At 43.5% G+C, this 12,156-nt stretch overlaps 1 protein-coding gene across 2 annotated transcripts in view; it reads right to left on the reverse strand.

The window, feature by feature from the left end:
- The window catches only part of LOC139757206 (uncharacterized), a 32,257-nt gene that overhangs the window by 17,677 nt on the left and 2,424 nt on the right, over nucleotides 1-12,156 (reverse strand). Inside the window, exon 1 of one of the 2 annotated variants that reach the window (XM_071677363.1) lies at nucleotides 1,325-1,465. The exons of the other annotated variant lie outside the window; for it this stretch is intronic. The gene's annotated coding sequence lies outside the window, so the exon portion shown is untranslated. Of the gene's footprint in view, nucleotides 1-1,324; nucleotides 1,466-12,156 lie in introns of those variants that run through there. 2 annotated transcript variants of the gene reach the window in all.

A 12,156-nucleotide genomic window follows, 5' to 3' on the forward strand; every position in this document is an offset into this window, starting at 1 on the left:
TTCGCACTTCTTCCTCTTCCTTACGTCAATACTGGCACCTTCTTATGAAACTGACTGGCCGAACTTGCAAAATCTCCTTTCTGGCTTTCTTTAAAATGATTATTGCCTTTCCTCTGGTGATGCTTCTGTCTCTGTTGAAAGCTTGCAACATTTTCTCTGTTCATCAGCATAGTCTTCGCAATACGCGCGATCCAGTTATACCATCGCACTCAAGGGTCGTAGCGTCGTGTTCAAAGATCGTACCGTCGTCTTCAAGGATCGTAACGTTGTGTTCAAGGACCGTCCCGTCGTGCTCCACGACAGTGTACCATCGTGCTCATGGATCGTACCGTCTTCCTCGAGGATTCAACACCCCATGAAAGCCATTAAGTACAAGTGGAACCGTATTTCATCATTGCCTCCGTACCCGTGACAGCAAAGGACTCAAGCTTCATCAAGTATCAAGTTTTGGTCGACGTTCGTGGCCAACAGCACACGTGTTTGTTTATGCCTCACTCTTACCCTCGCATCACCAGAGAACCACATGTGTTGAAATCCTTTTCCCATCTATAAACACTTAGAAATGAACCTGTCACGTTCAACACTGAAAAAAAGAAGGAACATCTTCACATCGAACATGATTAGACTCGTGAAATAAGACTGATCTTCAAATCGAACACGATAAGCCTCGAAGAAACTACGATCACCAGAATCGATCCTTGGAAGCTTCCAAATTTAGATACTGTCAAATCTCCCGTCATATGTGGTATAAACCTTACCCCTGTCACCTTGTGTTCTCTAACTTCACAAGTCCTCACAGTTGTTTTACTTTGTTACATACTCACAGTTACCTCATTGTTCTTCTTTAACCCCACAGGTCCTTAGAGTTGTATTAAGGCGTTACATTCTCACATCTATTTTAAGGTGCCCTATCCACACACTTGTTTTAAAGGTGCCATGTCCTCAAAACATGTCCTGTGTCATAGCTTCAGTCGTTTGTATTATCATAACTCAAGGCTTGTCATACGGCATGTCATATCTTCATTTCTATCCTCATAACCCCACACTCGACATTTCATAACCTCATACTCATCGTCCTAACCTCAGACTTGTCATCTGTCATTTTTTTATACATATTCATATACAAAGTCATCTCCCAAACTTCACAACTGCCCTCATGACGCCGACACATATGTCATGTCATACCCCTCTTAATCTATCTTTAGACTTACGTCACATGTCAAGTGAAATCCTCATATTTCTCATTATCTCACACTTGCTGCCTCACCTCACACATAATCTTCACGAGCCCGTCTTAAGTTACGTACTTGTCAATGGATCTCACCTTCACTTTTAACGCTCACGAAGACATATACTTTTTTTCTTTTTCTTTCACTATGTCTCCGGCGCTACGCTGTTTTCTCGTTATCTATGTCACAATCACATCTTTTTTTTTCTTCTTCACTTATTAATAGCGTCTATAAAAGCCGGTACGATTAAGTCTATCCAGTGAAGTGTATTATTCGTTCATCTTCGTCAATGTAAACACGACTAAGTCACCGACACTCCTGGGAGAAAAAAGTTCTTTGTTTACAATTTCGTTCCTATACCCGCAAGTCACCTGCGTCAAAACACTGGCACACGATGTTTAATCATTACTCTCACTTTAATATCAACTATCCATGAGTTGTGAGCTTCCTCCTCCTCACCACAGGGACTAGATACGTTCCATAATATGTCCCTTTTAACCCTCAGATGTCTCCAGATCGCGGGGATGGCTTGGGTCCAAATCAGCGACACCGAGGGTGGGAAAGAGAGTTCCGGGAGAGGAGAGAGAGTGGGTGTTGAGGCGAGCGTGGCAGACGGGTACCGCGCGTGACTCCCGCCATACTGTCTTGGTCCCGCCAGCTGCCCCCCCTGCCACCCTAATAGCCCCGCCCACTTGCTTGAAACATGTTTTAACGTTGTCTTAAAACATAGCCACTTTTCACAAGCAACAGCGCCATCGCCTTCCGAGGTTTGTAAATAATACAGTCACCTATTCTTCATCCATAGCTCCCTCGTTATGATGGCATCCCTTAAGAAAAAGAGAAACTTTTTTTACGGCAAACTTTTATGGCGGATGTGACGTTAACAAGCAACACGAGGCGCATGCGCCTTGCCATTCATATACCCACATGGTGCCTGCAGATCCCACTGAGATACGGTGCGGGAAAGGTATCTATCACTCGTTTCATATTCGTTCGCCACCTTTCAATAAGATCACCGCCTAATGATGTCAACAGAAACACAAAGAATATTAGTAGTAGTAGCAGTAGCAGTAGTAATAGTTGTATTCAGTTATCATAATTCATAATTCCTACATTTATCCCCCCTAACTCTTCGCATCTTTCGTCATTTTAGTTTAACATACAACTTAACTAGCTACCCTTTCGTATTAACAAGCAAATGAAGTTAACACAAGTCTCCAACGCTGATATTAACACCCTTCCCACCTCAAGCATCTTGTTGTTAACATTAACCAATAGAATCTCTGGAATCACTGGTAGATGTTAACTACATGATTACCTTGGTCACTACCCTCTGAGACACACTTCCTGTATGGACTGTGATCTGGTCGTCCACACCAGCCAAGGTTTTCATTCGCTATACAAATCAGTGTGTGGGATGATCTATAAATCTTGGACTATATAAACAAACAGCACATTTCGCCTTCTCTATACATCTTCCCAACTACGTCTGTTACATGTGAGGGGGGGTAGAGGACAGACAGGGATGAGGAGAGTGAACATAGGTGATTATCAATGGGAGAGAGAGAGAGAGAGAGAGAGAGAGAGAGAGAGAGAGAGAGAGAGAGAGAGAGATGGATGCTGGACCTGGCTACTATAACGAGAGCGGACAGAAATACATTTTGACATGTGTCAATCATCATACTCACACATTGCACACATACGTACACACGAACCTGAGCAGACGTGTGTTTATCTTCTCGTGCTGCACACGGACACTCACTCACACAGACAAGTCAGACACAGAGAAACACACACAAGGGACAGTGGAAGAGGTAGGTGACGGTCAAACCGAACACTGAAGGTATTAAAAAAAAAGATAAGAGTTAAAGAGATAAGTGATTTAGATGAGATCGCAAGTATGTGAAATTAAGTTACTTCAACACACACACACACACACACACACACACACACACACACACACACACACACACACACACACAGTGGAGGGTTCAACATGGAGGACATTGAATCACCAGATGTGAGGGAGGTCGGCGTTAAGGACATGACCTTTGTTTATCTAGCAATTGTCCCGTCTCCTACAGGCAGCACTGTGGGTCAGGTTGCTCAACCACGAACTCTCGCGTTGGCCAGCAGCCCACCACCACCACCAGAACCACCCGTTTACCACCACCACTACTACCACCACTACCAGTCGTATACCACCACTACCAATCGTTTACCACACTACCACCACAATTGCCACTCATTTACCACCACTACCACCACCATTGCCACTCATTTACCACACTACCACCACAATTGCCACACGTTTACCACCACTACCACCACCATTGCCACTCATTTACCACACTACCACCACAATTGCCACTCGTTTACCACCACTACCACCACAATTGCCACTCATTTACCACCACTACCACCACAATTGCCACTCGTTTACCACCACTACCACTCGTCTACCACACTACCACCACCAGTACCCCTAGTTTACCGCCACTCCAACAACACCACCACCACCACCACTACAACAATACCCCAGCCAACACCACGTCTTCCCTACCCCCTACAGCTCTCCAACACCACCAGCAGGAGGAGCCAGCCCTTCGTGCTGTACATGAGGGGAAAATGTGTCTCAGACTCATCATACACAGGCAGATGTGGGCTCAGACCTGGAATTGCTGCGTTGCATATCTACCAAGATATTTGATTGTTTACATGCAGATCTATCTGTCTACCGGCACACACACACACACACACACACACACACACACACACACACACACACACACACATTTCTTTTTATTCAGTATACTTGATCGCCGTTTCCCGCGTCAGCGAGGTGACGCCAGGAAAGACGAAGAAAAACCCATCCACTCATATACACACATGTATACATACACGCCCATGCATGTACATATACATTCATATACATATACATATCAATATATATACATATACATACACATACACAGCCATATACATATATATATATATATACACATACATATATTTCGTACTCGATTGCCTTCATCCATTCTCATCGCCACCCCGTCCCACAGGAAACAGCATTGCCACCCCATGCGTCAGCAAGGTAACGCCAGGAAAACAGACAAAAAAAAAAGCCACAATCTTCCCCACTCAGCCTCAAGGTGTCATGTGTAATGCACCGAAACCACAGCTCCCTATCCACATCCAGACCCCACAGACCTTTCCATGGTTTACCCCAGACGTTTCACATGCCCTAGTTCAGCCCTACGTCTTCTTTGCGTGTCGTAGAAGGCAATAGAATGGGAAGGGAGCGGAGGGGAGGTGGGGGCTGGAAATCCTCCTGTACAATTTTTACTTTTTCAAAAGAAGGAACAGAGAAGGGGGCCGAGTGAGGATTTTCCCTCTAAGACTCAGTCACCTCCTGTGATTGACGTTAACTCGATAACGCGGGAAATGACGAATATGTATGAAAAAAAGAAAAAAATTATGTGTGTGTGTGTGTAAGTATATATATATATATATATATATATATATATATATATATATATATATATATATATATATATATATATGCTACGCTCATCAGTAAGAGAAGTAGAACTGAAATTACCATACCATAAGTAACTGTGACTGGAGAAACATTTACGCACTTCTACGTGTCTGGGGAAGGAGTCACCCACTTCGAAACCACGACTGGGGAAAAAAGTGTGACACTGGTAGTGTGAGCGAGAGACACAAGACCAGGTGTAGCAGCAACACCGGTCAGTGTGTGATCAACGGAGGGAGAGCAAAGGAGACGTGAAAACCTGGGGTCTACACACTGTGGCAAGTGCTGATGAGGTAGTCTTCCTTGTCATAGATTTAGAAATGAATTACAGTGAGGCTTTTGAGCGGTTGTGTCAGTCCGATGTTGCGACGTGAGATGGAACCTCTCCCGTGTTCTATAAGAGGTGTGTGTGTGTGTGTGTGTGTGTGTGTGTGTGTTAGGTTTCGCTAAGTGTTAGCCTGGCACGGGCTCTCGTCACTGGGAGCCCGTGCCCTAGTGTGCCATCACTAGTGTGTGTGTGTGTGTGTATGCGTGTGTGTGTGTGTATGTGTGTGTGTGTGTGTATGTGTGTGTGTGTGTGTGTGTGTGTGTGTGTGTGTGTGTGTATGTATGTGTGTGGGTGGGTGTGTGTGTGTGTGTATTCTTTAGGATATCATCATTAGCACAGGCACAGGCGAGAGCGTCTTTGGCTCCATTTTAGGTAGACGAGCACATTCGGACGGACGGACAGTCTGGTGAACGTTCTTGTGGTACAGATGTGTGTGCACAGAACAAAGACAAGGACGATTGCCAATTGTTGAAACGTTAAGAAAAAAAAAAGATACGAAACGAGAAAATCACTCACAATTCTGTTCATATACGTCACTGCTTTTCAATAACCATAGTTCGAGGGTTGGTTGGATAGTTAGGCTTTAGGCCTATCAACTCCTAGAGTCATTAAGGCTGTCATCGGTAAGCAATAAACAAATGAAAAACATCTTGGACACCGCCTTCACGTGTTGAGGGTAATTCTCAGAACGTATTCCCTCTGTGGCTTATGGAATCCATTAAAAGAGATCGACTCTCATGAAAGAAAATGATCTTAAAACAATAGAGTCTAAAATGGCTACAATCTTGGAGAAAGTACCTGTAGAAATTAGCTGAAAAGATATGTTCTACGTGAATAGCTTTTCCTGGATAGAGATGTCGCTAAATGAGGCTTCTTCTCGGCTAAATGAGACTTCTTCTCAGCTAAATGAGACTTCTTCTCTGCTAAATGAGACTTCTTCTCTGCTAAATGAGACTTCTTCTCAGCTAAATGAGACTTCTTCTCAGCTAAATGAGACTTCTTTTCTGCTAAATGAGACTTCTTCTAAGCTAAATGAGACTTCTTCTCTGCTAAATGAGACTTCTTCTAAGCTAAATGAGACTTTTTCTCAGCTAACTGAGACTTCTCAGCTAAATGAGACTTCTCCTCAGCTATATGAGACTTCTCAGCTAAATGAGACTTCTTCTCTGCTAAATGAGACTTCTTCTCAGCTAAATGAGACATCTTCTCAGCTAAATGGTCTCGCGTTAATCTGTGTTGCAAGTCACTACAGAACTGGTCCCTGGGAAGCCAGATGCAGGTCTTGCGTCACTCCCTTCATGAACACTGACAGACCCAGGCTTCTATGACATCACTAACCCCTTGAGCACGACGGGGGCTGTCCTTCAACCACGAGAGAACGGCCCCTGAGCACGACGGTACGACCTTTGGGGCACGACATGCATGACCCGTTCAACACGTTCTTTTACGACGTTTCTGTATGATGGCCTTGGCCTTTGACCTGACCCTATTAAGAGATGATGGGTCAAAGGTCACGTCAGCATGTTCAATTGGTCGTGTCGTCGTGCTCAGAGGGTTTGACGCTTCATGGATCCATTAGTTCCGAGAACTGCCCAGGGTTCATGACACACCATGTGTGGTGGCTGACAGCATCTCCTTGTTACCGCCTCTCCCTCGCCTTCTTCTAGTTCCTGTCTCCCTAACCCACCCCCATTTCCCAGCTTCCGCCTGCTTCCCTCCCTCCCTCATTCCCTCCCTCCCTTTCCTTTCCCAGCGAAACCTAATGTCTCTCTCTCTCTCTCTCTCTCTCTCTCTCTCTCTCTCTCTCTCTCTCTCTCTCTCTCTCTCTCTCTCTCTCTCTCTATCTATCTATCTATCTATCTATCTATCTATCTATCTCTCGCCCACACACACACACACACACACACACACACAAGAGTGGGCCACAATGTAACAATCCTTCAGTATGAATATGATTCAGCAGGATCTAAGCTGCAGGAATTTTGTGCGTGAAAGAGACTTTGGAAAGTGACATCATCCCTAACCTGTTACCCAAAGTTCCACCACAGGAGAAGAGTTAAGAGACCCAACTTGCCAGCAAAGACCATCACTACGATATACTTCTCAAGCGAAGTCACCTCTCCTGATGAAGAAGGTCCAGAGCAGGACAACAACAATGGTACCAAAATTAAGAGAGTTGAGTGATAGGGAAAGAACGAATAGCAAGGGGTGATTGGATCATAACCTTTGACTTTTATACCATATTGGAGACGTAGACGGTGAACAGTTCTTTTCGAAAGATGTAAGGGGAAGAGCAAGCAAAGGACATACCATGTGAGAAATTTACGAAAAAAATAGATGGAAGGAAGTACTTTCCCAACCTAAGAATGGTGAATGAACGAATAGACTATATGAGGAAATACTAAATGTGGACAACAATTGTTTAAAAGTTGCACGATAGTTAAGACGGTTCTAGAGCTGGGACCTCCACAAGTATAATAATCCCTCCCTGCATAGCACAAACAGGTAATTGCAAAGGTAACATAGGCGGTACAAGAGGTAAGGGAAATGAGTTAGAGTGAGAGACTGGGGTACATACGTTTGTCCATTATGCATGAGAGAAGAGTAAAGGGTGACCTGATCACGTCTATGTTTTTCAAACCTGTTTAATATCTTGGCTGCAATTAGTTCTTCGAAAGATGCGAAGACAAAACAACCAGAGACCATAACCCGAAATTAAGCAAGGACTTTGTTAGATGTAAAGAAGTACTTTTATAGTATAAGAGATGTGGATGAATGGAATATAACGAGTAATGAAACTGCGAGTACTGGCAGCATGTTGCTTTTGAAAAGTTGTATGACGGACAAAGTTTAAGAAATGGTGCCTCACAAATGCGCAAATCCCCCTCCTCGTACCCTACAGACAGGTGATTACTCAAACACACACACACACACACACACACACACACACACACACACACACACACACACATAGACGCACAGGATGTTATTTTTGACTCATTGGATGTGTGTCTCGTACGAGTTTAACAAGGGCTGGCCATGAGGGCGTCGACAGCGTCATCAGACCCAGATGTATGTGGTGGACCCAGTATATCCTAGCCACTCGCCTGTTATCATTCTACACAGGCATGATTCTGTATCCTACTCTCGTATGGTTAGAGAAAGCTATACGATTTAAATTCACTAACATCAAGCAATAATAATAATCTACAATGCGGTCTTATCGCCAGTAATAATATCCAAGAGTTCCTCAAAATGTATTTGTTCATAGTACAGATGCTGGCCATTTCAAAACATTGAAAGGAGATGTGGAAACTGTGGGAGACCAAAGAGGGAGAGAGAGAGGTGAAGAGATGATGTGACGCGGCGAATTATGGCGTCGCCAGGGGTAAGAGGTCGACTTGGTTCTTTGTTTACATATTAGCATCTGGTTTCGCCATCGTTCTGCAGCGGAGGAAATTGTCGTACAGAGACGCCGATCGATCGACAGCCGGAAACAGGATGGCAAGGGCTGTGATCACGTATCTCATGCTGTTCTATGTCGACTTGTGTTGTACAGGATGATGAATGTACCACACACTTCACATGATGATAAACCATGACAAACTGAACGTAATTAAGGATACCCATTTGAAACGTGAGTCTCAAGATATTAACATTCGCCCTATATGGCAGTAGACGATTTCTTCCATTGGTTTCTACAGATACGGGAAATTAAATGTGATTTATTATCCATGCACAGCAGCAGTTCTCTTTTAACTGGTGCCCTGATTAACCTAACATTCCGTGTCGGCCAATTAACGATGTGTTTATTGCCCTTAAGAGCCGAGGTAATCACTCGTTAGGCACCATTAAGTCTGCAGGAGGTCACAGACGAAACCCTATGAAACTCCGCAAACTTTTGAATAGAAACAGTTCTCATCTTTCCACCAACTCAGCAGTAAGCAGCTATTAAGTCTACCTTCATTCTGGATTCATATATATATATATATATATATATATATATATATATTGTGTATTTCGGGCTGAGGCAGAGGAGGAACGCCGTTAGGGTGATTAAAATTGTAATCGAGGTGATGACAAGGGCAAAACCACCCTATGCGGCCTACCATCCCACAACCCTTACGTCCTGTTTTTCCTCACCTCATATGTAAACGTCTGCACAACCCATATTCTACGTGACTCTCTCTCATGCAGTATTTCGCCGGCGTTATTTTACCAAATAATGAAAGACGTGTAAATAATTATCATTACTGAGTAATGTGGTAAAAAAAAGATATAATTGTACTGAGCACAACTTCTTTTCATGAGTGCACCATACATCCCGTTTTCTGTTCGACCCGCCAGCTACATAATGAGATCGCCAGCTTGACCAGCGTTTGTTTACACTCAGCGCTCGACATGCTGAAGGACATGGAACGAGCGAGTAACTCACCCAGAGGAAAATAAAGTGGGTGCATTGACTCAGCTCACAGGTCTAGGTGGACAGAGTTACGTCTTCCTCGACTCTGGCTTGTAAAAGGGTTGTGGAGTTTGATGATGTTGGTTGTGGAGTGAGAAAGAGAAGCAAGGGAGGAGAATAATAGATTCTGGTCCTCCATTATCAGTCAGGCATAATATGCAAAACAAAAGAATATCAGTACAGTTAGGCTCCCTTTTCCATCTAATTAGTCGTACAATGATCATATGCTGACGTCTATAGTACCTGGTCATTTATACTGTATGATATTGCGGACAAATTACCAAAGGACGCGATACCTTTGGTCCAAAACAAATTGGTAAAACCTTTTCACGGAAGCAGTTGAGAAGAGTAACAAAATTAATAGCTTTCAAATGTATCATCAGAATTGTACGTAATTCAATCGTTCGACTGTTTCGTTGTATCGTTCATCTGTATCACATCAAAAGTATCCCCAGGCATTTCATTTCAAGAACATGCATTTTCTTTCGTTCTGTCGCATTCAGAGCCTAAGTCTCGCATTCAGCCAACATCGTTCAGACTACCACACACCATCTTGGCCCTAACAGATACTGACCTCTCCTTCTACACACTCCTGTAGTACACCCGGTACCTCAGCTAACCTCTTCCACCCTAGACTCACTTCAGCTCACTGTGGTTCCAGCCACTCCTACGTCCACTTCCAGGCACATAAAGCTCTCTTCTTCCACCAGGTCCTCCCCACTTAATCTTGCATTCATGCCATCCCTTCTCGTTCCCTTGACCCACCTCATTACGTTTCTGTTGTTCACATTTACTCTCAGCTTTCTCCTTTCACACAGGACCATGACACGAGTGCCCCTAGAGTTTCCGAGACGGTGGCAGACGTCTTGCTTCCATGATCCGCAGCGGGAGATATAGACAAACACATCCTCGCTTGTCTTTAACGTCGTTATAGGCCTTCGTCTTGCGACGGGAGAGTCGTCTAGCCCCGTCCAATGCGTCTCCGAGTTTGAGCCTCACCGACATCATCAACACAGCGGTCAGCACCCTACAAAGTTACCTTCTGACCATTCATAATAACCTCAGTCCAGCCGCTGTCAACAATCACCACATCACATAATATCAAACCTCCAACTCACACATCCTCCTGTCTTTAGAGCCCTGATGTTTATGCTATATTTTCTTTATACATTACCAGCCTTTGGCCACTGTTGATTTGATAACTCGTCAATTATTATTGTCATTATCATTATTATTATTATTATTATTATTATTATTATTATTGTTATTATTGTCATCATCATCATCATTATCATTATCAACCATCATTATTGCCTCACTGGTTTAAAAGGTAAGATATCTTGCAGACTTAAACGTCGCAATTTGCAAGGGTAGGTCCATGAAACTACTAGTGTCGTCCATAATGCAACACCAGTTATTGGCAGTGAATAAAAGATGGGTTGAAATATAGTATAACTCAATGTCACTACGTCATTTCTCAAAGGGTCATGTTCTCTAGTTACACATGACAGCCTGTTAAGAGTAAGCAGATACCTATCAACATGTATGTACCCATGTGTGTATATATATATATATATATATATATATATATATATATATATATATATATATATATATATATATACTCCTAAGAGTCCACGGGGAAATGAAACACGATAATTTCCCAAGTGCACTTTCGTGTAATAATCACATCATCAGGGGAGATAAAAGCTGCTTTCTCAAGTGATTGCCATTTAAGTAGGGAGGTAACATATACAATGGAAAAAAAGGTGATCGCATTCGTCGACATTCAGCCAATCACGTAACCACATTCCTCGGCCTTCACCCAATAACCAGCCAATCACGTAACCACATTCCTCGGCCTTCAACCAATAACCAATCCAGTGACCCTATACCTCGGTATTCCTCCAATTAAGCGACCACCGTCGCTGGTATTCGACCAATCAAGTGACCGCCTTCATCGGCATTCAGCCAATCAAACGACCGCATTCGCTGGGAGATGCTGTTCTCAGTGCAAGTGGCGACAGAGGAGAGCAGTTAAGACGGTAACTAGACACAGTGTCACAACAAGAACTAAGGCCGTCTTATCCATCAGACATACGGACGACCAGCAATAAACTTTTTCTCCTCTACAAATGAACCAGGATGAAGAAAATAGGATACAGCAACCTTAAGTATTGCGACGGTCGAATATAAGTCGTGAATTGAGGCCCTACAGACAACGTATGTACCTGAGTGACCTTCTCTACGTCCTCTTATGTGAGAGGAGCCAAGTTTTCTCGGCAAGTTTGCTTTGTGGGCTTGTGGGTTACGCCACTCTCGTTGTTCATTCCCCCGCCCCCACCCCACCACACACCACCCCCAGCTTCAAGACGTAAGATTTTCATCTTATTTTTCTGTCTTTTCTTTTCAAATTCTGGTGTGATCTGTCATTTTGCATGATCTTAATCGAAAAATGTTTTTTCGTGAAAGTAGTAGTAGTAGTGGTAGTAACAGTAGTAGTAGAAGTAATAGTAGTAGTAATAGTAGTAGTAGTAGTAGTAGTAGTCATAGCAGTAGATCAATAGTTGTAACAAATACAAAGACCTTATGACAAGGG

The sequence above is a fragment of the Panulirus ornatus genome, chromosome 25 (genome assembly GCF_036320965.1).
Source record: "Panulirus ornatus isolate Po-2019 chromosome 25, ASM3632096v1, whole genome shotgun sequence".
NCBI lineage: Eukaryota > Metazoa > Arthropoda > Malacostraca > Decapoda > Palinuridae > Panulirus > Panulirus ornatus.